The sequence below is a fragment of the Scyliorhinus torazame genome, chromosome 24 (genome assembly GCF_047496885.1).
Source record: "Scyliorhinus torazame isolate Kashiwa2021f chromosome 24, sScyTor2.1, whole genome shotgun sequence".
Taxonomy (NCBI): Eukaryota; Metazoa; Chordata; class Chondrichthyes; order Carcharhiniformes; family Scyliorhinidae; genus Scyliorhinus; species Scyliorhinus torazame.
The window spans coordinates 42,203,771-42,219,611 of NC_092730.1; the positions used below are offsets into that span (position 1 = coordinate 42,203,771).

The following is a 15,841-nucleotide window of genomic DNA, read 5'->3' on the forward strand; positions in this document are numbered from 1 at the left end:
CTGGACCCATATCCCAGAGGTCGATGGATTGAAACCATTCTCTGCTATTTATACGTTCACTCATTCGAAAAGCCAACAGTTTGGTGTCACCCAGCTGTACTCCTGACTATAACTTTATTAGTATCAAAGTTTTGCTTTCAGTCTGATCCGCTCCTTGACACCTATTTTTCAGCTACCCACAGTACAGTCGTGGTGACTCAGTTGACTTCTCCCAGAATCGTCTGCTGCCGCATCTCCTGGATGGAATTTCTCCTGTTTGGACACTGGAGGGCGCCTTCGGCTACTTGTCTGTGAAATCAGCTGTGGAGAGAGATTCCAGTCGCCAGGATGCAACTTTCCTATTGGATCCTTCACGTCGCTTAGATCTTAGACTCTCAATACCTTCGTGTGAGGAACAGGTAGAGCGGGAATTCGGACCTTGTTGATTGGGGCAAACTGATGAATGCAGCAATGAGAAGCTCCTTAACCACCAGCGGCTCGGAATAGGATGGCACTCAGATACAGGCCTCTGGCTGGGGTTCAAAAATCGTAAAAGTACATCTAGTTTGAAATGAAATGACGATGAAGGTGGAATTTAAATCGATTTCTGCACGGAGCATATATTTTGCCACAACGCGTCAGGATGGCCGAGCGGTCGAAGGTCACAGTCTTCTCTGGTGGCGTGGATCCGAATCCGCCTCCTGATATTGACTTTTCCTCCACGAGGTTACATTTCTCCAGCAAAATGTTCAACCCACGAAGATCAAATGCCTCCCATTCAATGGGGAAGCGGCGATCTCAGCACAAGACATTCCTTCTTAAATTCGCACAGAATGATCCCACAGGTAAAAGCCCAGCCAATGACTGGATAACCTGTTCAGTGACTCTGGTTGAGGAATTAATAATGATCCCAGGACTCCGGGTAAAATCCTTCTTCCCTTGTTGTATATAGTCTGGCTGGTTGGATTGTCCGCATCCATCCGAGAGGGGAAGCTGGGCACTCAGTTTCTATTGTGACTTATTCCTCGATAATGTTTTATTTCTTTATTGCTCCCTTGTGACGTATTACTGGTTATCGTTATAGATCTATATTGCCCCTCTGTGTGGTACTACTGGATAATGTTTCGTGTCCAGCTTTGACAAAGTGTCACCTGGACTCCAAACGTTAGCTCTTTTCTCTCCCCATAGATGCTGCCAAAGCAGCTGAGATTTAGAACATAGAACATAGAACATTAGAGCGCAGTACAGCCCTTCAGCCCTCGATGTTGCGCCGACCTGTGAAACCACTCTAAAGCCCATTTACACTATTCCCTTATCGTCCATATGTCTATCCAATGACCATTTGAATACCCTTAGTGTTGGCGAGTCCAATAATGTTGCAGGCAGGGCATTCCACACCCTTACTACTCTCTGAGTAAAGAACCTACCACTGACGTCTGTCTTATATCAATCTCCCCTGAATTTAAAGCTATGTCCCCTCGTGCTAGACATCAACATCCGAGGAAAAAGGCTCTCACTGTCCACCCTATCCAATCCTCTGATCATCTTGTATGCCTCAATTAAGTCACCTATTAACCTTCTTCTCTCGAACGAAAACAGCCTCAAGTCCCTCAGCCTTTCCTCATAAGATCTTCCCTCCATACCAGTCAACATTCTGGTAAATCTCCTCTGTACCCTTTCCAATGCTTCCACATCCTTCCTATAAAGCGGTGACCAGAATTGCACGCAGTACTCTAAATGCAGCCGCACCAGAGTTTTGTTCAGCTGCAACATGACCTCATGGCTCCGAAACTCAATCCCTCTACCAATAAAAACGAACACAGCGTACGCCTTCTTAACAACCCTCTCAACCTGAGTGGCAACTTTCAGTGATCTATGTACATGGACACCGAGATCTCTCTGCTCATCCACACTGCCAAGAATCTTACCATTAGCCCAGTACTCTGTCTTCCTGTTATTCCTTCCAAAATGAATCACCTCACACTTTTCTGCATTAAACTCCATTTGCAACCTCTCCGCCCAGAGCTGCAGTTATCTATGTACATGTAAAGGTGTTACAGTTAAAAAAAGCTAACTACAGGGGCATGAGGGAGGAACTGACGAAAATCGACTGGGAGCAGAGCCTAGTGGGAAAGACAGTAGAACAGCAATGACAGGAGTTTCTGGGAGTAATTGAGGACACAGTACAGAGGTTCATCCTAAAGAAAAGAAAGGTTATCAGAGGGGGGGGGGGGGTGGATTAGGCAGCCATGGCTGACAAAGGAAGTTAGAGAATGCATCAAAGCAAAAGAGAAAGCCTATAATGTGGCAAAGAGTAGTGGGAAGTCAGAAGATTGGGAAGGCTACAAAAACAAACAAAGGATAACAAAGAAAAATAAAGAAAGAGAGGATCAAATATGAAGGTAGGCTAGCCAGTAACATTAGGAATGATAGTAAACGTTTCTTTAAATACATTAAAACAAACGGGTGGCAAAAGTAGACATTGGGCCGCTCCAAAATGACGCTGGTAATCTGGTGATGGGAGACAAGGAAATAGCTGAGGAACTAAATAAGTACTTTGCGTCAGTCTTCACAGTAGAAGACATGAGTAATATCCCAACAATTCAGGAGAGTCAGGGGGCAGAGCTGAATACGGTAACCATCACAAAGGAGAAATTGCGAGAGAAACTAAGAGGTCTAAAAATTGATAAATCTCCGGGCCCAGATGGGCTACATCCTAGAGTTCTAAAGGAGATAGCTGAAGAAATAGTGGAGGCATTAGTTATGATCTTTCAAAAGTCACTGGAGTCAGGGAAAGTCCCAGAGGATTGGAAAATCGCTGTTGTAAATCCCCTGTTCAAGAAGGGAACAAGGAAAAAGATGGAAAATGATAGGCCAATTAGCCTAACCTCGGTTGTTGGCAAGATTCTAGAATCCATTGTTAAGGATGAGATTTCTAAATTCTTGGAAGTGCAGGGTCGGATTAGGACAAGTCAGCATGGATTTAGTAAGGGGAGGTCGTGCCTGACAAACGTGTTAGAGTTCTTTGAAGAGATAACAAATAGGTTAGACCAAGGAGAGCCAATGGATGTTCTCTATCTTGACTTCCAAAAGGCCTTTGATAAGGTGCCTCACGGGAGACTGCTGAGTAAAATAAGGGCCCATGGTATTCGAGGCAAGGTACTAACATGGATTGACGATTGGCTGTCAGGCACAAGGCAGAGAGTTGGGATAAAAGGTTCTTTTTCGGAATGGCAACCGGTGACGAGTGGTGTCCCGCAGGGTTCAGTGTTGGGGCCACAGCTGTTCTCTTTATATATTAACGATCTAGAGGATGGGACTGGGGGCATTCTGGCTAAGTTTGCCGATGATACAAAGATAGGTGGAGGGACAGGTAGTATGGAGGAGGTGGGGAGGCTGCAGAAAGATTTAGACAGTTTAGGAGAGTGGTCCAAGAAATGGCTGATCAAATTCAACGTGGGCAAGTGCGAGGTCTTGCACTTTGGAAAACAGAATAGAGGCATGGACTATTTTCTAAACGGTGACAAAATTCATAATGCTGAAGTGCAAAGGGACTTGGGAGTCCTAGTCCACGATACTCTAAAGGTAAACTTGCAGGTTGAGTCCGTAATTAAGAAAGCAAATGCAATGTTGTCATTTATCTCAAGAGGCTTGGAATATAAAAGCAGGGATGTACTTCTGAAGCTTTATAAAGCATTAGTTAGGCCCCATTTAGATAACTGTGAGCAATTTTGGGCCCCACACCTCAGGAAGGACATACTGGCACTGGAGCGGGTCCAGAGGAGATTCACACGGATGATCCCAGGAATGGTAGGCCTAACATACGATGAACGTCTGAGGATCCTGGGATTATATTAATTGGAGTTTAGGAGGTTGAGGGGAGATCTACTGGAAACTTACAAGATAATGAATGGCTTAGATAGGGTGGACGTAGGGAAGTAGTTTCCATTAGCAGGGGAGACTAGGACCCGGGGGCGCAGCCTTAGAATAAAAGGGAGTCACTTTAGAACAGAGATTAGGAGAAATTTCTTCAGCCAGAGAGTGGTGGGTCTGTGGAATTCATTGCCACAGAGGGCGGTGGAGGCCGGGACGTTGAGTGTCTTTAAGACAGAAGTTGATAAATTCTTGATTTCTCGAGGAATTAAGGGCTAAGGAGAGAGAGCGGGTAAATGGAGTTGAAATCAGCCATGATTGAATGGTGGAGTGGACTCGATGGGCCGAATGGCCTTACTTCCGCTCCTATGTCTTATGGTCTTATGGTCCCTCTGTAACTTGTAACATCCTTCCGCACTATCCACAACTCCACCGACTTTAGTGTCATCTGCAAATTTACTCACCCATCCTTTTTTACAGCATTTTCTCTGTGGTTCCCCATTTTTTACCTTTACAATATTGTAATACTGTCTGCTTCATTCCTGGGACAACTGTCGGGATGCGACTGCAAGCAGGATTCTGATAGGTATTTGCTGTAAAGCAAACAGGAACGTTGTTTCTGTTTGCTTTCTTGTGAGGGCGATTGTAAATAGCAGGGAATACCCTCGATTCTTCGTACTCGGGGTAATGGCCCATCATTCCGCTGCAGCACTCTGCTCCTTAAACCAGGAGCTTCGACATTACTGCCCTGCGGTTGCCAGTCAACTATTCACTTCCTCAATTTTTCTTTCAACAAGAACTCACGTTTGAGCAGACTGATTCGGGTCAGCATAGTTCACATATTTTACTTTCCTGCTGAATGGTCGTTTCTGTGAAGGTGATGTGTTTTCTTCTGTGACGTTGTTCTGATGAGAAAGTGGGGGAGTGACTGGAGGAACCTTTCTGGAAGGAAGTTCCGGGCGGCAGTCCTCTGGGAACATTGATCAACCCGTGACTGATTTCGTAAAACATTATTTAAAATGTGACTCTCATGGGAGTCAAACCCACAACCATTGAACGTCTCACCACGACAGCAACCAGAAGTCCAACGCACTATCCGTTGCGCCATAGAGCCACACTTGCAGCAATCGCCCATCCCCACATGGGAATTTCCGATGTTGTCCAACAGGCAGTTCAAAAGTTCAGCAATTTGCACAGTTCAAAGAGTACATTTCAAGAGAACATTATTGTCTGAAATGGTTTGGGCCGGCCTGTGGTTGTGAAAAGAGTTCCAGGAATTCTGAACACCGTCGAACACTGAAAGGACATCGACTTGTTGGTGCAACAGGAGAACATATGGCAGACAAGAAATGAAGTGATTAATTTCTGTACGAAGAACACAAGTAGGCAATATAAAATAAAGGATATAATTCCAAAAGTGTGTGCAGGAACAGCGGGAAATGGATGGACAAGTACATAAATCATTGAAGCAGGTAGAAAAGGTTGCAAGAGCCGTTAATAAAGCAGACGGTATCCTCGGCTTTATTAATAGGGCACAGAGGACAAGATGACCTCTCTCCCTTTTCAGATTCTGATTGCAGTGTTTGTTGTGAAATATTTTATTGTGAAAACATGTTTTTCCGCTGCCTGAAAGGATGGTGGAGCAAAGACCCTCATAATATTGAAGTATTTAGATGTGCACTTGCCATCCCAGGGCACACAATGCTTTGGGCCAAGTTCTGGAAAATGGGATGAGAATGGTTAGGTGGTTGTTTTTGAGCAGCACAGACGTGACGGGCCGAAGGGCCTTTTCTGTGCTGTATGGTTCTATGACTCTATGAATGAAATGCAATGTGTGTTTTCAACTGTTTCTCTTGATATTCTGTTGTATTCCCAGGAACAAACAAACTGTGCTGGCCACTCAGCCCCTCGAGACTGTTCCACTCTTTATTTAAATTGAATTAGGGCTCGGCTGCATCTTCACTCCAGCTCCCTTACAGGATTTCAGAAACAATCAGACCAGAGCTTGTTAAAAATATGTGAAATATTCAAAACTATATTATTGACTCTGAGTTTCACTGGCTTGTTCGGCGCGAGTTCCTCATTTCCGTTACATTTTGTGTGAAGAAACGTCTCTTTACCACATTCAACTCTCATGTTCTGCTTTTCTCATTGTTCTGGAGTGAAGTCCACACTGCAGAAAAACAACCTTCCCTCTGACCCTGTCTCTCGGGCTTTGTATTGAGGGACCGGGTTAGCACAGTAGTCGAAACAGCTGCCTTGTTCTGCAAAACAAAGTCAGCAGCGCGGATTCAATTCCCATTCTGGCCTCCCCGAACAGGTGCCGGAATGTGTCGACTTCACAGTAACTTTAAAGAATCCGACTTGTGATAATAAGCGATTATTATTTTTGTTATTTGTCCCATGATGATAATCTAAGTCTGTCTCTGCAATTGCTTTTGTTGCTGGTCACAGGCAGCAGGCGGCTGCAACGAGTGTGACCTGCTCACTGATAGGGAATGCTGCTCCTGAATGCAGTAAATGGGACTAGCTCATGATAAATCGTTCAATGATTCATAAAGATCCCAGAGATGGATAATCAGCGATAATCACATCCAGAGAGACCTGCAATAACCCTCAGAGCAGGAAGGACAACTCATTGTCCTTAGGCCCAAAACCAAAATACTGCGGATGCTGCAAACCCGAAACAAAGACAGAAAATGCTGCAAATATTCAGCTGATCCGGCAGCTTCTGTGGATAGAGGAACAGGTCGTTCCAATGAAAGGTCAGGATCTGAAATGGTAACTATTTCTCTTTTCACAGATACTACAGATCCGTAAAGTATTTCCAGCATTCCCTTGTGATTACCTCAAAATACTCATACACTGTAGTTTAGTACGTTAAAGTGTCTGTTCCCTAAAGAAAAATCTAACTTCAAATCTCAGCCGAGCCTTATTCCCTTTGACCATGTGTAAGAATGAGAACTTCCTCCATAACAGCGGGATATCTGTCTTTTGCAAATTCTCCTTCCCTTTCCTGTGGAATATCAACAGGGATTTTAACACAATTGCTGATGTCAGCTGACGTTATCCAGTTGTTAAATCTTTCGACCAGAAATTCATCGAATATTCCCCATTTGATTTGAGTCCAGCTCCCAGAGGATCTATTCAGTGTTTTGTTTCAATATAAATTTAGAGTACCCAATTCATTTTTCCAATTAAGGGGCAATCCACCTACCCTGCACATCTTTGGGTTGTGGGGATGAAACGCACACAAATACGGGGCGAATGTGCAAACTCCACACGGACAGTGACCCAGGGCCGGGATCGAAAGTGGGACCTCTGTGCCGTTAGGTATTCTGCAGGTTGTGACTGCGCCGTCTAATGGAGACATGCTCACAGGACTGTGAGAGAGGCTTTCTTTCAGGGTTTAGGCCTCTTTTGATCCATCAACAGCAACCGGCTGTCTGCAGGGGATCTCGGAATGTCAAGCCCCTCTTCCCAAGATGGACTTAATCAGGGACAAGATGTTGGTTGAAGAGAGAATCAAATGTCTGAAGATTTGGTCTGAGATTCCTGATGTTTTGTGAAGAGAACAAGGTGGTGGAGCAAGGTGACAATAGCAGGATACAAGTTTGGGATATTATCCAGTCCTCAGGGAACTAAGGAAATTCGGCATGTCCACATTATCTCTTACCCACTTTTACAGATGCACCATTGAAAGAATCTATCTGGCTGCATCACAGCCTGTTATGGCAACTGCTCGGTCCATGACCGTAAGAAAATTCAGAGAGTCGTAAACACCGCCCAGTCCATCACACGAACCTGCCTCCCCTCCATTGACTCCATCTACACCTTCCGCTGCCTGGGGAAAGCGGGCAGCACAATCAAAGACGCCTCCCACCCGGATTACTCACTGTTCCAACTTCTTCCAATGGGCAGGAGATACCGAAGTTTGAGATAACGCATGAACAGCTTCTTCCCCGCTGTTAGCGGACTCCTAAACGATCCTCTTATGGACTGACCACATGAACACTACACCCCTGTATGCTTCACCCGATGCCGGTGTTATGTAGTTACATTGTGTAACATGTGTTGCCCTATTATGTATTTTCTTTTATTTCCTTTCCTTTTCATGTACTTAATGATCTGTTGAGCTGCTCGCAGAAGAATACATATCACTGTACCTTGGAGAACGTGACAATATACAAAATAAAATCCAAGGAGACCGTCCGAATATATTAGCCAGAAAACCATGGTCTCTTATTTTATTAAGTTAACTTATGTGTGGCATCTTGTCGAACGCGTTATTGGGTATCCAAGTATATTACACCTTTTGGGTCTCCTTTATTTATCCTGGTGATTAACGCCGCAAAGAATTCCAATTAATCTGTCGTCCATGACGTTCCCTTCATAAAGCCGTGCTGAATCTGCTTGATTCTGAGATTCTGATTGAACACCCACACAAACTTTGCCTCCAGCCTGGAGCTCAATGTCTGAAGATAGTGTTTGACTTTCTAATGAAAACGATTGTAGTTTGAACAATTTGCTGTCGTTCCTTTGATTATCTCCAGGCCTGTCGGGAAGTTGCTGGGTGACATGTACAATATTGTAGTGAGGAAAATGGAAAAGAAAATTGGTGCTATGACGCACCCTTTGTTTGTCTGCAGTTCTTATTGAGCCGGGTTTGTGTTGATTCACTTGGTGAGGATCACTGACTCTATGTGAATGCCGAACAGGCAGAGGATATGACACATGCCCGTGAGCAGCTAAATTTGAGGATGATGCTCCATGAATCTTCACGGCTCTCAATGTGAAGGACTTTTGCGACATCGAAAATGACCATGTCCGGCAGCTGGAGCTTTCCGTGTATTTTCTGTGATCTGGGAAAAAGGGTATCATCAAAAACAGAACTGAAATGGAAATATTGACAGTGATTATTGACAGGGAGAAAACATCAGCTTCCTCTTTGCAGCGGATGGAAACGGCGTCTGACGTCGAGGAATTTAACGTTGAGTCCATGTGGTAGACCTGCTGCGGTCACTTCACACAGAAATCTGGTGGAACTTCCTGATAACCCAGTCATCACGTGACCACTCGGTCTGCGCAGGTCTCTTTCTGTGTTGTAAGATTCTTCGATTCCATTACTTTAATTTTGACCGAGACTGGGAAGTTCTGTACTGGTCCATTCAAAAAACATCAATTTATCGCATATTTCCTTTGCAACTGATAATTGTGACACAAAAGTAGAACAGTGCGTTATGGTAGGTGAGATTTTCGTGCAGCTCAAGGCGTTGCCCCAAATCTCATGGTCTTTTTCCATGTTAATTCTACCCTTCCCAGATAAAGACTGGGACACCGTTCATTGCATTACTGCAATACCTGGAGTGCATTTTACAATGCTTTCGACAAGCGAGCTGTCAGCTGCAATGGCCGAGTGGTTAAGGCGTTGGACTCGAAATCCAATGGGGTTTCCCCGCGTAGGTTCGAACACTACTCGCAGCGGCTATGATCCGAAACCATTATTCCGTTTGGAACAATCTGTTTGCAGAACACGATGTCAGTCTAAGTATCAATTTGAAGTTCTTGTTCATTCAATGTTTCGGATTAAATGTCTGTGTCATGACAGAAGAACCTTCCTTTTTCTCATTCTGCTTTCGCTCTGAATTTTCTTATTTGTCAGGATAGTTTCACAACCTCAGTAACGTTCATATTAACTTCACCGGGCACCAGAATTGTGAAAATCGATGATAACAAAGCTTCAAATTTATTTTTGCCTGTCATTTGTTAGATCTTTTTGTTCTCTTATTTTGAAATTGACCAGCTCGCATAAATTTCTAAATAAATTGGCGCAACAATGGCCGGTAATCGAACGCTGGTTAACCACCGGGAACACCGCGGTGCTCCCCACTATGCCGGTTCAGGCGATGGACTAGAAATCCATTGGGCTTTCCCCGCGGAGGTTCGAATCCTGATGACAACGTGTCTTCCTTTACTCATGCAATTTACAAATTCACGCAAGTTTCGTTGTCATAAGTTATGCCTTACATGGAAAGCTGTGAGGTGGTGTAAAACACAAAAATGTCAAAGGAACTTTCGTGAAAATGTGTCGAACGGCAAGACTTCTCTGCCGTTCTTAATGGCCGCTGGTCTCGCCGACGAATGAGCAAAATGTCTGGATATCATTTTATTGCTCAAATCAAAGGCTAATGGATGAATAGAACGAGGTGCGAGCAGGCAGTGGGACTGCACCGGCTACCTTCCACACTTCAACCATCTGCAGCTTAGTTGGATGGGCCATGTTTACTAGGCCTTTACTTTCCAGACATTAGGTGGAGTTATGGGCAGGGCATGGACAGGGTATGAAATGAAATATGAAATATGAAAATCGCTGATTGTCACAAGTAGGCTTCAAATGAAGTTACTGTGAAAAACCCCTAGTCGCCACATGCCGGCGCCTGTTCGGGGATGCTGGTACGGGAACGGTATGATGCTCGTTCGGAGGGTCGGTGCAGACTTAATGGACCGAATAGCCCTTCTCTGCCCGCAAGGGAATCGATTTTTCAATTAATTACAGCAGCTCATTGGAGAGATTTGCCCAGACAATGGACTGGAGGAATGAATGTCGCCTCTGATATGACAGCCTGGAAGTTGAGAACGAGAAACTAGTAATCGGATATTTCCACTGACGGTGAATGACTCCGAAACAAGGGTCTCCAATCCCTTTGCTCCTCCAAGGTCTATCGTTTCTCACCATCTGCAAAGTACACCAATTTCCCACTGGTCCTGCAATGTAAGGCTGTTGTGTAACCCCGCACATCTTTACTGACTGCCTCTGCGTCTACTATTCATTGCATTTCCAGCCTGTATTCTACTGGCACATATCAGTTTATTTCGTTCTAGCCGAGGAATTCACATATTCCTTTTTCATATCTCCGCCAATCTAAATTGCAGAATGGATGCGACAAATGACAGAAGAATATAAAATCTTCGAGTTCCTCCCGCTGAAGAACGCACTCCGATGGCATCTTCAACGTAGCTGTTGCAGGTATTGGATAATATCAAGCTCTAAATAAAACAATATTTATGATTACTATTGCGACGTTTGCATTTGAATTTTATGTGAAGGAGCATGATAGTGCGTTGAATAATAGAATAATTGTGTATTTATTTCTGTTATCTCTCAATCTGTTTGTGTTGAGCTGCTTTGTGTATCAATGTGTTTTGACCTGATTGAAAACTGAAGGAAAGATGTTGCCTTTTCTTTGCCTGTCTTTTCTGTGACTCTGTTCCAATTATGGCAATCAATAAGTTTGCCCACCTTTCTTTTGATATCTATGTTCTAATGCTCAGAGTCGCCAGGTATCATATGATACCACCACAAGGTTCAACCGGCTATTGATCAAAGAGCCAAACACCAGTTAGATAGTTCAAGGTCAAGGGTACTTTATTTACACACAATTAGTCATGCAACATAAACACTGCTAGTGAACTACACCTATCGACTAAGACAACCTGTACTTAACTTCAGACACCCGGCTTAGGTCAGAGGAACAGTGGCTGCTGTCCAATTCTGGAACACTCGAGTCTGGAGAAATAAGTGCTGCTCCGCTCGGCTCATCCGTCTGGTAGCGAGCGTTGAACTTGCACCTACGTCTGGTGTTACTGCACTTGGAAATGGTCGTGGCCGGGGCGCAAGGTCCAAGAGAGGACGAATATCTGGCAAACTCTTCTACTTATACTTGGGGGGGGGGGGGGGCTTCGTGTTCTTTTGGCGGTCCTTCAGTTTGGACCCCACTAATTGGGTGACCCCTGATCACTCTGTTCGATTCCTAACCAATAAGTTGGCGGGGACCTGGATGGCTGGCCGTGTTCCAAGCGGTCACTGACCCGGTTGCTTACGCTTCCCCTGAACAGGGAGTGGCGCTGAAATGTCCTGGACTGTACCGGTCGCTCGAGTACCAGTCCTTTGTTTTGGTGAAGATGGGCCATCAAATGCTAATCGGCCGCATCAAAATGCTAATTGGTCGGAGTTTCGATAACGTCTGGATTTCTTGCTTGCAAATATACATCTCAGGCTCTGAGCCTGCCTGAGCCTTGCCTTGTCCGTTTTACCCGCTAGGCTTTGCGAGTTTCTCTGTCCCTAGTTGTAAGTGGCCATCCCAGATGGCTACACTCCGTCCTCTTGATCCTCATCGCGAAGCGTGAAGGATCACAATACTGGGTCTTCTCCTGTTCTCTGAAATGCCAGTACTCTCAATCAAGGACAGGTTCTACCCTACTCTGTGCCACGGGTCGAAAGCATTTACCTAAATCTCCCTGATACAACACGTACCTAAATATTCCTAAGGGGCCTTTTAACATTCAATCCTATATTCCATTCTCCGTATAAATAATATAAAAGGAGAACCTCTAACTGTGTCTCAGTAAACTACCCTCATGCTGCTATTTAACAATCAAAGAACTTATCTTGCAGCACAAAAATCCAATAGCAGTATCACATTTCTTCATATCACTAACATTCATATACAGAAAATTAACTTTATTAACGAAGCAACAACTGTGGAATTTATGAAATAAAAAAGTTCAGAAAGAGTGTGGGGTTTGCTGGAGTCCGAGGATAGGGACTCTAACTGTGTATACTGGAGGGCGGGAGGCTCTCCTTCTCCATTTCCGCAATCTGATTGTCTGGGTGACTCTGCAGAATATGGCTATCACTAGTAAGGCTTCTACTGTTTTTGACAGGGAGTACCATTTAATCAGATTCTCACACCATGTGGGGGTATCGGTGGCTGGGTCTATGTGTGATGTCGTGTCCAGGCTGGGGTTGTTGTGTTGGGTAGTCGTGTTCGGGGCCTCTGTGGTGATGGAGGTAGAGGTAGGTAACTCGCGCAACTGTATTGTTCCAGCTATGGTCATGATGCAGATCATCAGGGTCGTCTTCATCTTGTTCAGGCTTTTCTCCGTCTGCAGGTATCTTCGTATCTTCTTCGGGGAGCAAGCAAAATGTCTGTTATTATCTTGTTGCTTAACATCTCGTTTGTCTGTCTGTTTCTCCTTAACGTCAATTTCCCGTTAGAATCGTCACCATATGTGACTCCCTCATTTTATTTGTATACCAACCATTTGCGGAGACAAGACATCCGAAAAACAAATTCTGTCACAGTGCCAGCAGTCTCGCAGCTGGTGTTTGATGGGCTGAGTGGACGGACAATTTCTCCGTCCTCTGCAAACTCGTTTTTACAACGAAGTGATTCTGACATGTAAATAGTAGGTGGGGGATAACAACCGAAGGGTTGCCTGAAAGGGGCAAAGTTGTGGCAAAATGCATTCTTTAAACCACAGGAATGAAAAAGAACAGCAAAGAGATTCGAAAATAATTCTCTGAATGGCGTGCGTATGATCTGCGGCAGGGCAAGAATGGGTGGGATCCCCGGGTAGGGTGGTGACCAGTGCCTTTACACCACTCCCCGAGCTTGGCTGACCAAATGTATAAGGGGTCCTCAGGCAGGGCGGCGATAAATGCCGTTACTCTACTGCCCGAGTGACCTTCCAAGAGCGGTACGAATTTGGAAATTTGTTTTCTTAACTGCCATGTGGCGTCAGAAGAGTAGTTATTACTGTATCAGGAAAGTATTCGTGAGGCTGACACAAAATCGTACAAGAGAGAATATACAACATTTAAAAACAAAGTAAAGAACAAAAGCGGACAGGTTCCATCAGAGTATAGGACACCGTAAATCTCAATCGGTTCCTGTCTCTCATCATCTGGACACCTCAAGGTTCCATTCTGAAAAGGATTTCAAAGGGGTTACCATGGTGGGAGTCAGACATGGAGTCATCAGCATCTCCCAGGTGCCAAACTCGCGTGTAGAGTTTCCGTGCTAACACCGCGTTTGCCGATGTGGGGTCCATTCCATCATTCCGTGTCAGACGACAGGAATGATCGCTTTGCCAGTGTTTCATGTTCCATATGGCGGTCTGGGCAATGTCCCTATCGGCGGGTGGTGGGTCAGTTTCCGGTGTGGGCAAATAAATCGTCACGAAGGGGATGAATGTATCCTGATCGGTGTCTCTGGGGCTGCAAAGACTGGGGTCTGGCCTGTGTGTCCATTGTTCGGTTTTCTCATGGGCTTCAGTTGTGCTGTCGCTGTCAGCAGAATCAAGCGTCAGGGTGAAATTTTATTCTAGGCGCCGGGTCAAGGTTGTGTGTGTGGACGTGCTGCTGCTGCTGGGGGAGGGGGGATTGGGTTGTCAGTGGGCGGGTCTTCATTGTTTGCCATCGCCGACGAGAGGTGGTGCGAGTGGCTGCACTGGGTTCCATAAACCTTAAGCTGATTTGCATGGAACCATCCTGATTTTCCGTTCGGATACGTGATTTCATAAACTGGGGGGCTTACTTTCTCCGAGGTTGAATAGGGACTTGCAAATTTAGGGGAGAGGAATGAGCTGTGGTTGTATAAGGTGATCATTACTTGCTGTCCGACTGTATACTCTGTCGGGTGTACCGTCTTATCAAAGCAGGCTTTACTCTGCTTTCATTTTGCACCTAGTCGAACAGCTGCAGCGACTTGTGCTGCTTTAATATTTTCTACCATGTGCTGGACTGCTTTCTCATGGGTCAGGGTGGGGACTGCGGCGCTGGCCAAATCAAGTCCAAATAAATACTCGGTACACTTCATGGGTCGTCCGGTTATGAGAGTATATGTGGACGTGCGAATTTCTCAGGGTATATCCTGTTGAACTCGACACTGTGTTCCGAACAAACATCAGTGCGAATGGGAGAACTGTGTGCCATGTCGTGTTGTGCTGCTGCACCGTTTTCTTAAGTGTTGCCTTTAGTGTTCGATTCGTGTGTTCCACAATGCCGCTGGACTGCGGGTGATAGGCAATGTGGAACTTTTGCTTTATACCAAGAATGGGCATAACGTTTTTCATAACCCTGCCTGTAAAGTACGAACCTTGGTCCGACACAGTACTACAGGGGAGTCCCCATCTGGTGACAATTTGCTCGGTTAGGATCTTTGCCGTGGGCTTGGCTGTATTTGTTCTCGAGGGGAAAGTTTCGACACATTTCGTAAATGTATCGCTTACAACCAACACATATTTGTATCCATTTCTGCAGGGTGGGGGTGGGGGGGGGGGGGGTGGGGGGGGGCGGTGGGTGGGAACCAATATAATCTAGCTGAAGGTTTGTCCACGGGCCATTCACAGGGCGGGTGTGTCGTAGCTGGGCTTTTTTCGCATATCTATCCGGGCTGTTCTGTGCACAAATCAAGCAATTTTCAACGTAATGGGATACGTCGGTTTTCAAATCAGGCCACCAGCAGAGAGGTCTGAGGTGGGCAAGGGTGGATTCAATTCCTTGGTGTCCATATCCGTCATGGAAATAACAAAATATTTGGTTCCTGTCCTGGGTGGGGACTATATAAATGCCATCTTTTAAAACGATTCCATCATGGATCGTGGAAGAATTCCTAACATTTTCGCAGGGAGCTGAGAAGTTTCCTTTTAAAATTCCCTTCAATGTCTCGTCTTCCTTCTGGGCCTGGGTTAAGTCTTGGATGTTGGTCTGTGAGACCTGAACTGCGTGTACTGGGGCAGTCTCGGGGGGTTGCCAAAAGTGGCCATGTCGTGAGCCTGCCCTCGCTTGGGCATCAGCTTTCATGTTGCCGGGTGGGGAGGAACGATGGTGACTTCTTACTTTTACCGCACCAGATTTTCTGCCTCTCGCATTCTGAAGGATATATTTGATCAGTGGGGCTGAGGGTAGAGGTTTTCCGTCGTCGGAAATTAATCATTTAGACTCCCACAGGGATAGGAATTCTTTTAGGCTGTTGCAGACATGCAAACTGTCTGAATATATGTCTGCTGGGGCCGGGAACGAATCGGGGTGCTAGACAATGTAAGCGATGGCTGCTAACTCGGCTGCCTGCGAACCTAAGTGTCCAGGCAACTTTAAAGCAATTTCTTCTGAAGCGCGTCCCTGCGCATCCTCGACATAAATACC

At 45.4% G+C, this 15,841-nt stretch overlaps 1 non-coding gene across 1 annotated transcript; it reads left to right on the forward strand.

Annotated features, from left to right (window-relative positions):
- The first annotated feature begins 9,254 nt into the window (after positions 1 to 9,254).
- trnas-cga (transfer RNA serine (anticodon CGA)) lies at positions 9,255 to 9,336 on the forward strand. The gene has a single exon. It is a non-coding gene; the product is annotated as a tRNA-Ser (tRNA).
- The last annotated feature ends 6,505 nt before the right edge of the window (positions 9,337 to 15,841 follow it).